Source organism: Brienomyrus brachyistius, chromosome 9, assembly GCF_023856365.1.
Source record: "Brienomyrus brachyistius isolate T26 chromosome 9, BBRACH_0.4, whole genome shotgun sequence".
Lineage (NCBI taxonomy): Eukaryota > Metazoa > Chordata > Actinopteri > Osteoglossiformes > Mormyridae > Brienomyrus > Brienomyrus brachyistius.
In genome coordinates, this window is record NC_064541.1 from 20,956,145 (window position 1) to 20,965,924 (window position 9,780).

Genomic DNA, 9,780 nt, shown 5'->3' on the forward strand with positions numbered 1-9,780 from the left:
ATGTCACTGTCCCACTGGAACTTAGTCTACTAACCTTCATCTTTAGTTTTTGCTTTAGCTATTAGGGACTGAATTACACTAGGCATATATCTCATCAATTTAAAGGCCATAGCCCGAATAAAACAATCTGAGATTAGATGTATAGGATAACAATGGATAATTTTCCCCATGGAAGTCTCCTCTAATCAATATGTACGTATAGTTTATTCGCAGTGTCTGAATAAGATAAAAATAGTTGAGTCTGGTCAGTCATAACTTTTCCCATCATCCTTTTGTTTGCTTAATGAGATGCTTACGAATCGATCGCAGGAGTTGCCTTGGAGCTGCGGTTTCCTGTCATCCATCTCCCAGACACAGTCAGCACACGATCTTACTGTAGCGGCTGACGGTCTGGCAGGAAGGTGCGGATCAAAGATGGATTCCCCGCTCTCTCTCTCTGTGCGCTCCCTAATTGCGCCATCTGCGCCGGGCCCCATGGTGGCACGTCAGGCCAATCTGTCAGGCGTCGCGCGCCAAAGGAGCCGCCCTGGATACTCGCTCTCTCTCACCCACGCTGCTTTCTGCCTTTTTTTCCTTTTTGCTGAGAGACGACGCTTAATATGAATCCAGAAAATCTGCCCCCCCTTCCCTCCCCAAAAGTCCCCTCTGCCTGTTTGGAATCCAGTCAGAGTATTTCTTGCTCTAATGCGTGAAATTCCTTCAGACATGTTCACCTGCTACTAGACAGCGTGATATACCCTGTGATAGCTTGGATATATATATAATTTGTTTAATTAGCTATTAGCACGGTACCCTGAGGCCTCCTGGGTTGGGGGGTTGAAACTCACCTCCATTCTAACCCCCCCTCCCCCCCCATGTCATGTGGGTTACTTCCTGGGGCTTCGGTTCCTTCTGCAGTCCAAAAACACGCAGTTAGGCAAATTGGCACCTCTAAATTGCCCAAAGCGTATGTCTCTGTGTGTGTGTGTGTGTGTGTGTGTGTGTGTGTGTGTGCGGGCCGTGATGGACTGGCATCCTGTCTAGGGTGTTCCCCTGCCTTGTGCCCGGTGCTGCATGGGACAGACTCCAGGTTCACTGCAACCCTGTGCTGGATAAGCTGTTATGGAAGAAGGATGGATGGATATAGTCAGAAGAAGCCAAATGTGAGCTGAGCAAAGTGTAATATTTATGTCTTGGGAGCCAATAACCAGCTGTGCAATGGGTTCTGGGTATTTTTCTTGGTCAAGTAAGTAGCACAAGTAGAAATCAGGTCTGGTATTTTCAATTTTTTTGTTTTCGAGGATGTACTCTTCATAATTAAGGGATCTTAAATAAACATAATGTGCAAACTGTATGGTGTTGAAATCGGCACATATGGGATCCCCTTTACGACTTGCATGTGTGACCACAAATTAAACTATAATTACTTACTGACGAGGCTCCAGGCTGAAGCTGTAAGGAGGCTGGTTGGCTCTTGAAAACGATGCTGTCCAACAGTCTCCACCACGGACCTGTGGTTGCCAACAGAATCACTGACCTTTTCATACTTAGTGTGCACATACCATCACTATCTTTGGATGCAGATATATAGCTAGAAAGGCAGAGAAGCAGAGAACTGGTTTGCTTGCTATAATCCAACTGGAAGTACACTTCTAATAGTGTTTAATATTGCTCATGCCAGAGGATACCAGAGCAGTATTTTCTGATCGTCTGCAAAGTCAAGCATAAAATAAACCATCCTGACATCCATTTTCCCAGTACTTAATCAGTACAGGTTCCGGGGGGGCTTGGAGCATATCCCAGGAAGCACTGGGCAAAAGGCAGGCAAACACACACACCGCTATAGGCAAATAAGAGACCATAATTAGCCTAACCCAGTGTTTCCCAATCCGTTCCTAGGGGACCCACAGCTGCTCCACATTTTTGCTCCCAGGTAGGGAGCTTGGAGAGAGCAAAAATGCAGACTATCTGTGGGTCTCTGAGGATCGGATTGGGAAACACTGGCCTAACTGTATGTCTTTGGACTGGAGAGAAATCCAGAGTACTTGCCGGAAATGGGGAACTTGCAAGTTTGCACACACACATGCACACACACACACACACACATGCGCACACACACACGCACACACACACATGCATACGCACACACACGCACACACACGCATGCACACACACACGCATACACATTTGTATTCATATCTTTAGGTGACCCAATCCCAGCAATGACAACCTTAACCCCCACCCAGCCCTAACCTTAACCCCCACCCAGCCCTGACCCTAACCCCCACCCAGCCCTGACCCTAACCCCCACCCAGCCCTAATCCTAACCCCCACCCAGCCCTAACCCTAACCCCCACCCAGCCCTAACCTTAACCCCCACCCAGCCCTGACCCTAACCCAGCCCTAACCCTAACCCCCACCCAGCCCTAACCTTAACCCCCACCCAGCCCTAACCCTAATCCCCACCCAGCCCTAACCTTAACCATAAGTAACCAAACAAAATAAAACACTTTTGGCTGTTTTGGTTTTTTGATTAAAGTCACAAATTTTCATAAAATTGAGTTTCCCCATCGGGGACCAAAAAACAAAGACCCCCACAACCTCAAAATAACACATTTTACACATCGTGGGGACTTGTAATATATGTTTTGAGGCAACTCTGCTACCTAATGAGTTATGACAGAGACCTCACCCTTATCATCTCAATATATAACTATATATAACAATATACTTGATATATATATGTGGGTATGACAGTCTGTATATATATTTTGATGCTCATTGTCCACGTGTCGCATAGCGGTTCTGGGGGGCCGTTGTCTGGCACCACTGTACACCTGTATAAGGGCGGCATGACAATAAAGCCCCTGGATTCACTGTGAAATGCAGCAGTTTTATTTGCCGCTGAAAGTCTCCGTTGTCCCATTACGGCCGTTTCCCGCTTGTGTAAACATGCGCCGGCGAACAGGGAGCGTGTTGCACCGCATGATCTTATGCCACCGATCCCCCCAGCGCGATTCTCTCCACCTTCCAAGCCTCAGGGCCGCATACATCTCCGAGAGGACAAACCAAATGTGTTTGGATTTGCTAATTCACACCTGCCACTAATTCGGGATGGGGGGGGGGGTGGCGGCAAACCCTGCAATGAAAAACCTGCAACCTGCTTTTCAGAGTAAGAGTGTGCAAGGGTCACGCAGGAGGCGATGGATAGATGCAGGTAATCGAAAGTGACTGGTGCGGGTGAGGTGGGGGGTGCGGGCGTCTCAGAGGGAGGGACGCTACAGCTGGCCTGGTGGCGAGTGACATATCAGGAGCACGAGTCCAACTTCCTCATCATCTGAGCCGGTGCCACCGGAGCGCCGGAGGAGAAAAGCGCAGCAGATGGAGGGCGCCGCCCTGCTGTGGGGTGAGCAGATGGCAGCCCCCGATTCGCTATTGCCAACAAATCACATCTCCCGACTAGACCGCAGAACTACGAACGCATTACCTGAATTTTAATAGCTTATTATTTTTGTACCTGTTTGCAAAAAAAAAAATGTGTGGAGGGAAAACAGACCCATTGCTTTCATTCCCACAGACAAACAAGTAAATAAATAATGTTTAAATGGCATCTTGCTTTGACAACAGGCGTTTTCATGTTTGTTTTCATGCAGTATGCTGAGCATTTGATGCAAATATATTTCCCCCACGAAAAAGCATAGGGTTATTATTGTTTGTTTTGTAAAAATGTGTCTCTCGTGTGAAGTAAGTCTGCTGTGGTGAAAGACCGTAAATGCTGGAGTACCATATAAATTGTTTCCATTTTTTGGTGCCTGACACAGATGTCAAATCTGAAATCATGACAAACCTGAGAGAGGCGTGAGGTTCAAACATGTGGCAGAGCACAGTTCAGTGAGATACATGTATGTTCTGAATGTGACATAAATGTCACAGCAAATCATCTATCAACACAGCAAAAAATCCTCTTATTTGTCTATACATGACCTCTGGACATTTTATTTGCTCTTTTCAGTGATTTCACTAGGATGAGATCCCTATTGTTTGAGCCAACAATTTAGCGACCTGCAACTTCTGCTGCTAAGTACTGCAGTAATCTATCCATCACCTCTCCTTCATTCCCTCCCTGCACAAACCGTGGTCTTTCTGTGCATCCTGTTCCGGAAAGTTTAATATCCCAAAAACAGACGGTGGATTTGGCACGGTCCTCCGTGCACTGATAGTGTTACTTATTGGTTATTGTGGTGGTCATACTGTGACTCGTATGGTGGTACATTAACGAACAGCTTGCAAACACCTTCTGCTGAAACATCTGCCAAAGGCACATTTTGGGCCACCTTCCAAAGCAATGAAAAAAGTTCCTGTTTCTTTGGCAAAGACTAATGTGCTGTTTGAGTCTGACTACAATGAAAAAGCATCATCAACAATTCGGAGCCCAGCTATGGTTTAGACCCTGTTTTGGAAGATGGAAACAGAAGATCATCACGTCACATAACAAAATGCCCTTTTCTGTGATGCTAATTACTATACTAGCTAAAGGTAATTGTCATTGTGTTGGCTGGAGAGGAATTAAGTGGGCTGGCAAACGACTGGTTAGCCACCTCCCTGGCACATAGTGGGCTCAGGGGCGTTTCTCATTGGCTATAAAGAGGAATGAGCTGTTTCTCCAATCAGGTTAAGTCCCCTGCATGACGTCATGCGACACGTTTTAAAAGGCCCAGCGGCCGACTACATAAGGGTACATGCTAGTTTTGCTTTGATACTTCCTGGGCCACAAGAGGAGATGTTCCAGGTATGATACTGTGTTTCATATCAGCTGTATGTCAGATGATAGACTATGCAAATACAAAACATTGGCCAAAATATAAAACACTGTGCTGTAATAAATAAACTGAGTAAAAAGGAAAAGGTGATTGCTGTGGTCACCGATCAGTGTAGTAGATTACTTGTCTTCGATTGGAACAAATGTCTGCTTATGGGGTGGGGAGGGGGGGGGTAGCTGACTAGAAAAAAAAACTTGTAAGGTGTAGAAAAATATTCTGACACCACCTGTGTTTCAGCCAATGTCAACAGGGCAACCAGGACATACTGCATGTAATGCATCGCGGCTCCTGATTGGAGGTGATGACATCTGGATTGTCACAGGTTAGTCACTGCTGTGACCTTATTCAGAATTTCAAGAGAAATTCAAAATAATGTTTTGCATAAAACCGTAATGTTACAAAATTAGTTTTAAGGTTTGAAACATTTGGAGTTTTGCAAATACAGGTTTCCATGACATAGGGTTAGTGGAAAGTCAAATATGAATATGATATAAATGTTTAAACAAACACAAAATAAACAAACAAACAAACAAATACATAAATAAAATAAATTCACTGAGAAAGTAAATAAACAATTAATGTAACAAATGAAGTACCAGTTATTGAAAATTCAGTAACGCTTTACATTAACTGCAGCTTCATAATGCTTTTATATTGCATTCATAAACCATTCAGTACACCTTCATAATGTATTCATTACGTATTCATAAAACATTCATAAACATCAGGTATGTACACCTTTACATCCTAACATTCCTTAACAGCTGTAATATATTTTAATGACAAACATTATAATTGTATAATCATGTAATGTTTGTTATTAATGTGAATTAAAGCTGTTCAGGGATGTTAGGATGTTAAGGTGTACATGCATGCTGCTTATGAATGTTCTATGAATGCATTATGAAGGTGCACTTAATATAAAGCATTACTAAAAATTCAAATAAATGATTTTTTTTGTTTATTTGTTTAAAAAAACCCCAGCATACTATTTGTTCTTAAACACTGTATGAGATGTTTTCGCTCACAAATGCCACAGAGGCTGGAAGTGAGGCTGCGTAGACGCTGCCATCCCAGCAGCAGTGGACGTTCGTACAGCATTTCACTGGCCTGGGAACAGGTCACACCTCAAAGCTGATTACTGAATGGGAATCGCTATCGCATCATGAAAAAGCAGAAGTGAAACCATCACCTCGTATGCCAGGATGTGGAGAATCACCACACATCAAAGGTAAAACGTTAGAAAAAGTACACGGCATTTAACCCAGAAGGTCGTCCCAACCTCTAACACCCAGGTGACTATCCTCTGCTGTGCTGGACTGCAGCTGTTCATAGGGAGGGTTCACCAAGCAGCTCAACACGAACGAGTGATGCCTTCACTCATTAAGGAACAGTGTTTATCTCACTCCCTCTTAAGATGAAACCAATTACATTGCAGAATGACTGCCATTTGGGCCCTTGTGTGTCATTCCGGCTGCTTTGAAAAACTGATAAAATGAAACTTTCTCCCCTGTTATTCCGTCTCAGCTGCGGCTCCCAGTTCCGCAGCCAATTACGGCGTCTGTAGAGCCTGGCGGCCAGCGCGCCCCGAAGACAAGCTGTTTGTTCTTCTGAAATGCGATCATATTTTGTTTTAACAGTAAAAGTCGTCTAAGTGATTTTGTTTGACAAATCATTTGCGGCTGGCTCCCCGGGATTAACAGCTCCCGCCACAGCCACCTGGAAGCCGCGAGTTCGGGGCACGCCGAGCCCATCTCTTCCTTTACACCCTGCCTGTCACATGGCATGATGCAGCCAGCATATGTCTGCGTATATATTTCTGCACACGGACTGGTGTACCGATAGTGGGGCAGCGTTGGGCTCCTTCTGCACAATCGAGCCCGATGTCCGTTGCCCAGTAAGCAGGTGCTCCAAAGATTCTGCACCAGCTGAGACTGGCGGCCTGTCAGATCTGGTGGGCGTAACCTTTAATTCTCTGCTTCCTTGGCAACAGATAGAGCCGCCATCTGGCTGGACAGGAGGAAGGGCTGCGCGTGTTTGTGTGAGGACGCCACGGGCAGCGCTGGGCTGCTCGCGCCCACATAGGCCGCCCATTAGAGACCACTCTCCCCGACCCATATGGCGGCATCAACAAACATGCACCGTCAGCACGGAAACCGGGCCCACACCAAGGTTGCGGCAAACCTAGTTATTTTCAGTTAAGAACTTCATGACGAACACTTGCTACTAGGATGTCAGAGCACATCTACTGCAGTGGACTGGATCTATACACCAAAGCAAAGTGCCATTAAGAATTCTTGTACCGATAGTTTGTTGGCCTCCTTTAATTTTAATTTACTTCCTAAAGATAACATGCTACAGAATGGTAAATGTAGGAGACATGTTCAAGCGTACCATGCTGCGGCTATCTAAAAGTTCGCCTTAACTGTTCTAGGTGTCAGACAGCATGACAAAATTATCTCTTGTGATTCCGCCTCCTTCCTTCAGGAGACATGAAACTGGGAGAACTGTATCTGATAGGAGGCCAAGGATTTAACAACGAGCTTTTCTGTTGTCATAACTACCTCATGAAACTGCTTCCTGTACCTCAACATATATGTGTGTGTGTGTGTATATACAGTACTGTGCAAAAGTCTTAGGCAGTAAATAAGGAAATATTTAAAGCTCTTTATCTAAGCAGTAAGTGTATATGTGCTTAGAACAAAAAATACAATTTAACATTAAATCATACGAAAATGAGGAGCGACACAACAAAAAATAACAAGAATTTCCTCCATTCTCCAAAAAGTTCCTGATATCTTTTTGGACGGTTAGATGGACGCTGCTTCAGTTCCCAAGCCTCTCCTCAGGGGCACCCCAGCCCTTCCATGCATGCCTTACATTTCACATCCCGCTCAATTAATTACTCAATTTAATTAGTTTAAGAAAGTCAGTGAAGTATTGATTAACTATATTAGATGGGGTACTGGGCGAATCAAAAAGCACGTGTGTGCATTGGAGGGTGTTGTGGATGGTGGGGGGACTTCAGGTGAGGTTCTGAAGTGGCTAAGCTGACGCACTTCGGCAGGCATGACATCATAGTTTTACACCAACATGGAGATCGTTTGAGCATCGTTTTCCTAGGATGCCTGAGACGTTTGCACAATACCATATATGCATATATAGCCAAAGTATTGTACAGGGATTTACTAGTGTATACATGCATTAAAATACTATAACATTTAAAACGTGAATTATTTATAGGAGAATCATATTTGTCAAGATGGGTCCAACCGCCACGCGACTTATTTATTAAAAAAAGAAGGTGAATCTAAATGCCTGTTTTCACTGACTCATCTAACTGTCCAAGCAATTTCCTGTGGTTATTCTCACGTTTTTAAGATTTGATTACAGAAGGCAGGTATAGTTAACTGTCCAACAGGAAGGCAGAATTATCAGAGGAGAAATAGGAACCTGTTTACATAACAGGCTTAAACAGTAAATAACACAGGTAATCAAATAAGCATTTGGTACACGGTGTAAATATATCAAATATAAGGCACTTTATATAAAAACAAAGCCTAGAGCAACGTCTTTCTCCAAAGGAACGTGACACCTGTAGTATGTTGTACAATGTCTATGTGTTCATGCAGCCTTGCCTGTATTCTGTGTCCATCCCCTATCCAGCTATTTATTCTGGACATGATTGCAGGATTATATTCCATTGTAGCCAGAGAACAAAATATTTATACTACCATTATTCTTAACAATCATTCCTGCACATCATTCTGATCCTGTTGTTTCATAATATTCCATCTTCCAATTTCTCTGGCAAACGTTACGTTTTCCTTTCATTTAAGTGCACCGATTTTAAATATTACATTTCCCGTTTTGCAGGTCTTTATATCAACTCAGACACGTATCTCTTATCTGCCTCTTTTATTTCCAAGCAGAGGACTGAAACAGTTACCTCGTCATTAGCATTCAAGTGAAGCTGCGAGCTGTTGTAGCACATGGTCAGTTATTCATATTCTCCCTGCCTCCACCTGTTCCATGGTCCACTGGAGGGCTGCCAGTCCTATCAGGGGAGAACGGGACTGACTTCTGGATCCAAGCCATCGCATGTGCTGTCAGGCCATTATCAGTCATAGATATCACATGACAGATGGCTTCATATCAGGTGTTTAAACCGGCGCGCCACGCCATCTGGTAAATGATTTAGGAAGTTCGGGCTTCTCTCGATGAATGAGGAGAGGCGATATAGCCAAATGCTGTGACCTTCAAAGTTCCCAGCCTGTCTGACTTCATATCGTTTTTTTAAGGCCAGAAATACAGAAATGTAGGTCGACTGACGACAAATGAGGGAGGCTTCATTCGAGAAAGCTGTTCCGACACACACATTAACAATGGTTACTGCACGCCTAGGAAACATCGGCGGTGCAAGCGGGAGCGGCGCAAATGTGTAGTATCTGATGCAGTTGCTTATAACACTCAGATGCTTTTAATTGTAATAAAATTACACATCTAGTAACCTGGTAGTTCAGGCTAGTAATGGAAACCTGCATAAAAGAAGTCATTTCAATCCGAAACTGAGTAAGCCTATATGTTCACACAACAAAACAAAGCAAGAACCGCATATTAAATATGGCACATCACATTTGTTTACAATTTAACCCTTGTAATATAAAAATGTAATATTATAAGACTATAAGCCTTTCCGTGATGCTAATAACAGTTTTTCAGTCTGTAACTCAGAATGAGAATACTCTCACTTAAACGAGTTTCAGCTTTTTTGGTTCATTTAACGTGCAGCCCTCCATCTGTCTGGTGAAAGCGTACAAAGTAGCACGTTGGAGAAGCTGCCTTTTCCCTCCATGCGCTGGCTGATGCACAACCGCTTGAGCTGAGGGCATGTGACCGAGTCGCCGATTTGGATCGAGAGAGCGCACCGCATGCCGCCGCGTTACGTAAAATCCCTCATAGTCATAAAACGCGTTAAATG

General features: G+C 44.1%; 1 long non-coding RNA gene across 1 annotated transcript; it reads left to right on the forward strand.

The window, feature by feature from the left end:
* Positions 1 to 4,755: 4,755 nt before the first annotated feature.
* LOC125749354 (uncharacterized) lies at positions 4,756 to 7,985 on the forward strand. The gene is made up of 4 exons (XR_007399859.1): positions 4,756 to 4,768; positions 5,037 to 5,121; positions 5,839 to 6,030; positions 6,793 to 7,985. It is a non-coding gene; the product is annotated as an uncharacterized LOC125749354 (long non-coding RNA).
* Positions 7,986 to 9,780: the final 1,795 nt, after the last annotated feature.